Here is a 6092-nt window from a genome sequence, read left to right as displayed (position 1 = left end):
TTTTTTTTTTTTCTAATAGAGGACTAATATCGAAAATATATAAAGAACTCAAGAAGTTAGATTCCAACAATCCAAATAACCCAATTAAAAAGTGGGGCACAGAACTAATTTGAGAATTCTCAACAAAGGAATCTTGAATAGCCTTAGTCATTAGTCGAAATGACCCTGAGATTCCACCTTAACACCAATCAGAGACTAAGGTCAAAAACTCAAGTGACAGCACAAGCTGTTGAGGATGTAGAGGAAAAACACTCCTCCATCGTTGGTGGGATTATAAACTGCTACACCCACTCTGGAAATCCATCTGGTGGTTCCTCAGAAAATTGGAAATAATTCTACCTGAAGACCTAGCTATACCGCTCTTGGTCATATACCCAAAAGATGCTCTACCATACCACATAGACACCTTCTCCACTATGTTTATAGAAGCTTTACTCATAATAGCCAGAAACTGGAAGCAATGTAGATGTCCCTCAATTCATGAAAGTACACAGAAAATGTCAGTCATTTACACAATGGAATATGATTCAGCTATTAAAAACAAGGACATCATGAATTTTGCAGGCAAATGAATGGAACTAGATAATATCATCCTGATATTAAGGTAACCCTGACACAAAAAGACATGCATGGCAAGTACTCACTGATAAGAGGATATTAGCCACAAAGTACAGAATATCCATGATATGATCTACAGACCATAAGAAGTTTAACTGGAAGGAAGGCCCTTCAATCCCACTTAGAAGGAGGACCAAAAAATCATTGGAGGCAGAGAGAGGAAGAAAATTGAGTGGGAGAGGGGAGGAAGACAGGAAAGGGGAGTGAGGTCAGGTATTTGGGGGAGACAGGAGAGAAGCCCAGAGGGCCAGCAGAATGGAGAAGGAGTGATAGGGGTGGTGGGGGTTGTGGGCAGAACCTCTAAAATGTCCCAGAGACATAGAATGTGAGAGGCTCCCAGCACTTAATGGCGGTGACCTTAGCCAAAATGCCCCACAATGAGTAGATGGAACCTAAAGAGACCACCTCCAGGTAGTTAGATAGATCTCTTGGAGGGGTGGCGACACCAACCCACCTTCAGGTTTTTTGACCCAGAATTGTTCCAGTCTAAAACAGATCCAGAGGCAAAAATAGAGCAGAGACTGAACAAATGGCCGAACAGTGACCAACCCAACTTAGGATCCATTCCATGGGCAGGCCCCAAATCCTGAAACTATTACTGATGTCATGTTGTGCTTGCAGACTAGAGCCTAGCATGGCTGTCCTCTGAGAGGCTCTACCAGCAGCTGACTGAGACAGCTGTAGATACTTACAGCCAACCATTGGGCTGAAGGTCAGGGGAAGGATTGAAGGAGCTGAAGGGAATGGCAACTCCATGGGAAGAAAAGAGTATTGACTAACTTGGATACCTAGTAGCTCCCAGAAACTAAGCCACCAACCAAAAAGAATACAGGAGCTGGCCTTAGGTCCTGGCACATATGTAGCAGAAGCCTGCCTTGTCTGGCCTCAGTGGGAGAGGATGCACCTAATCCAGTAGAGACTTGATGCCTCAGGAAAGGACATGCATGGAGGGAGGGGATGGGGGAGGTGGGGGAAGATGTCATGAAGAACTCTGGGAGTGGGGCTTAAAAAGGGAGAAACATTTGTGATGTAGATAAATAAAAAAAAATTGTGAAAATAGATTCTAAAAAATATTTCTTAAGTTTTTTTCTGTGAAGGATTTTGTTGGAATTTGATGGATATTTTATTGAATCTCTACATTTCCTTTTGGTAGCATGGATACATTCATGATATTAATCTGCTAATCCATGGGCACTGAAGGTCGTTCGATAACCCAGTGTCTTTTTAAAGTTTGGTATCCTAAGGTTTTCATTGAAGGAGGCTTTCACTTCTTTGGAAAACGAAGGAATTAGAAAGTTTGTAAAGACATTGCAAGCCAGATTGTTTCTTTCGCTTATCTCCTACATTACTTTTGTTTGTCTACTGGAGATTTAACGATTTTCAGTACAGTGATGTTTTATATTGCTACAGTATTTAGGATACCTAGTAGAGTTGTGGTGGGGTCTTTAAATCTATTATGGCTAGGTTTATATCTTATTTCCCCATTATATCCTTTTTATATTTTATCTTGTTCTATTCCTAGAACTAAAATTTCAAGCACTATATTTAGTAAAAGCATTGGGAATGATCACCCTTATCTAATTTCTGATTTTACATGAAATGCTTTTAGAACTTTATCTTTTAGCATAATGTGGCCTATAGCATTATTGTACCATTTATTATGTTGAAGAGTAGTCTTCCTAATCTTAGATGTATGCATCTATTTATGACTACTAAAAGTTTAATATGTACTTTAGGTGTACATAGCAATTTAAATGGCTACCACAAATGAGGTGTATATGTATATATGCATATGCAGATATATGCATACACAAATCTATTCTCCCAAGATTTTTGTGTATTTTGTAAATAATCCAAATTAGTAGTTTAGTAACATGTTTTACCATAACAGAATCTTGAAATTTTGACAAAGTCCTTTCTTGAATTTCAATGGCGATTATGTGGTGTCTGTCCTTGTGATATAAGAAATTTATTGATTTAACCATGCTAAACCATTCTTGTTTTCCTCAAAGAGACCCAGAGGGTCATGGTCAATGAGCTACTGATATGTTGTTAAATTAACTTGCAATGTAATATCAAAATTTTGTATCTAATTTTATCAGAGATACTGTTTTATAAACTTTCTTTTATTTTTGTGTTTTATTCAAGATATTGTCAGGATGATACAAGCTTCATAAATGAGTTCGATAGTATTCCTTCCTGTTCTGTTTTATAGAATAATTTATTAATGAGAGTGAGGTGTTGAAGTTACTATTATTTTGTTCATGACACTTTGTCTTTTATACTGTTTTTTATAATATTGGGCATGCCTGTGTTCACTGCATAAATACATACAGTTATGGCTATAATTATGACAATATCTTCCTGTATTGTTCCTTTGATCAGTATGAAGTGGTATTCATCTGGTTAACTTTGGATTGAAATTTCTTTGCCAAAGAAGAAATAATCACATGCTCATAGTCATATACTTTCTAGTTCCCCTTCCTTGGAATGTGCTTTCCCACCCTTTCATCCTACTGCTAGACTTTATCTTTTCTTTTATGTTAATTTTTGCTAATCTGCATCTTTCAATTGTAGAATTATAACTGTTAAAACAGAGAATTATTATTGAAAGGAATACATCAATTGCTGCCATTTTGTTGCTTTGTGGTGTTTGATATTTTCCTAAACTTTCTTGGCTGGCTTACTTTTCTATCCTAGTCATGCATTGTGTCCATTCCTGTGAGCCATAGGACATGTTTAATTTTCACTTCAATGAATAAGTCTCTTCAAATATGTTTCACAGTGTTGGGTAGTGGTCAGCAATTTCCTTTAGTTTATTTTGATAAATAGGATTATTTTCTTTTCAACTATGAAGGATAGTTTTGTAAGATATAGACATCAGAATCGGAAGATATTGTTTTTCAGAATGTGAAGTGCCTTATTCAACAATTTTCTGGATTTTAGTGATTATACATAGAAATTTCTTGTTTCTTGACAGGTTTTTCCCTAATATGTGACTTAGTATTTCACTTCTTTAGCATTCAATATTCTTTCTTTATGCTGGATTCCTACTTTTGAACTATAATATAATATGGGGCAGTTATTTTCATCTAGTGTCAATTTCCATTCTTGTAACAGAATAGTCTCCTTTCTGAGATTTTAAAATTGGTTCTATGATTTTGTTGAACATAATTTCTATGATTTCAGCATGCACTTCAAATTCTTCTATGCCCATGATTCATAATTGATAGTTAATTCGTATCTAATAGGTTTTTCTTGTTTTTATTTTATTATGCTACTATCATTGTCTGTATATTCAAATTTATTTACCTCTTTTTTCAAGTCTCTATAATTCTGTCTTATACCTTATCCATTCTATTGGTCAAGCTTTTCTCTTACATTTAGTATTTTCTGATATTTTATCTTAGTTTCTAAAAAATAATCTTATTTTTTAGTATTGTATCTCTTTATTGAATTCATTTTTATATTCTCTATTGACTTCTTTCATTCAGCTGATTATATTATGATGATATTATATTCTCTTTGAATTTATTCATGAGTTTACTGTGTGAGCATAGGAATAAGCAGGCAATTATGTGTGCTCTTTAATTTCATGGGACAAACCCATTGTCATTCTTTTGAATTCTCTGTGATAGCACCTAATTTATTATTATTGGAGCTATCTACTGCAGAATTAATAATGTCTTTTTTTGGAAGGGTTATAGTCCCTTGACTTTTCTTGTTGTCTGTTTTCGAGATTGGGTAATTTGGTAAGATATTTAGTTATCTATGTTCTTTCTGGTAAACTGAATCCCTGTAATGAAATACTCAGGTCACATGCTGAGGGAACAAGGCTTATTCTCACTCCAGCATTAATTCATAAATAAAACCAACTATAGCTTATAACAGTCCTTCTAAGAAATAAAAGAAATAAGTGAAAAGTATAGGTTCTCCTTCAGGGTCTAAAATTTCTACTGCATTCTAAATTCTCAATCCTAAAACAACAGGAGGTATAATTCTCATCCATTACCGAGGCTCTTTCTTGCAGCAGATAGAGATGATGACAGAAAGCCACAATTAATCAAAATGAAAAGAACAACTGGCTGTCCCCAAATGATACTTCTAAATCCCAAAAGGCAAAGGTGTTACCCCTGGGGGAAGTCAGCGACTAGGGAGGACAGGGTTCGAGCCCCATCCCTGAACTCAGAGTAACTCTGAGAGTGGAGGGGAAACCCACTCAATTCTTGGTGGACACAGGGGCTCAGCACTCAATTCTTCTCCAAGTCAATGGCCCCGTTTCCAAGAAAAGATCTCGGGTCCAAGAAGCCACTGGCACCAAAATATATTCATGGAGTATCTGAAGAACAGTGAACATAGGGATGGGCCAGGTGTCCGATTCATTTATGGTCATCCCAGACTGTATCTACCCTCTTTTGGGGAGAGACTTACTCTCCAAAATGGGGGCCCAGATACACTTCCTGCCCAATGGTCCACAACTAACTGGCCCAGAAGGAGGGCCTATACAGATTCTGACTAAATTATTTGAAACCACCTTTACCCAGAACCAGGGCTTGACTTGGTGGTTGGAAACATTCCTATCAGCCTGGGCAGAAGTGGTAGAACTCAGGGCACAGGTTACCTTAGTGTCTCTCAGACAATACCTTATGTTTTGAGAGGCAGGAGAAGGAATTAAACCACACATCTCCAGGCTCCTCCAGTTCGGGGTATTGCATAAGTGGGGTTTATCCTGGAATACACTGCTCCTGCCAGTTAAGAAGCTGGGCACTAATGATTATTTTCCAGTCCAGGACTTATAAGAGATAAACCTTCAAATGGGTGACATCCAGCTTACTGTGACTAACCCCTAACCTTCACTCTCTTGACTTCTTTGCCACGTTCCAGAATTTAGTATACCATCTTAGATTTAAAAGATGCTTTCTTCTGCCTGTCCTTGGCATCCCAAAGTCAAGAATACTTCGTCTTTGAATGGACAGACCCAGAGTATGGGACCACTGGTGAGCTGATGTAGACTAGATTTCCCCAAGGATTCAGAAACTCACCCATCATCTTGGATGAGGCACTTCACCAGAACCTGAGGCCTTAATGGGAGGCCAATCCACAGGTGACTCTTTTAAAGTATATAAGTGACCTTTCTTCTGGCTGCCAAAAGCAAGAAATAATGCCTTGAAGGGACTAAGAACCTGCTAAGAGTTGGGCACACTGGGATATCGGGCTTCAGCTAAGAAGGCTCAAAATTTGCCAAGGAGAAGTAAAGTACTTGGGGTACCTCCTAAAGAATGGGCAATGATGGCTCTTGGAAGCCAGAATAGAGACTATACTCCACCCCCCAACCCCCAATTCCCCACCCCCCACCCCCGCCTTCAGGCCCCAAGCAGAGTCGGGAGTTCCTAGGCACAGCCAGGTTTTGCTGCCTGTGTATTCCAGGGATTGCAGAATTAGCAGCCCCTCTCTGCCAGATTACTAAGGGTAAC

Source organism: Mastomys coucha, unplaced genomic scaffold (assembly GCF_008632895.1).
Source record: "Mastomys coucha isolate ucsf_1 unplaced genomic scaffold, UCSF_Mcou_1 pScaffold17, whole genome shotgun sequence".
Lineage (NCBI taxonomy): Eukaryota > Metazoa > Chordata > Mammalia > Rodentia > Muridae > Mastomys > Mastomys coucha.
The sequence above is the reverse complement of the archived record's forward strand: the minus strand, read 5'-3'. Positions refer to the sequence as shown.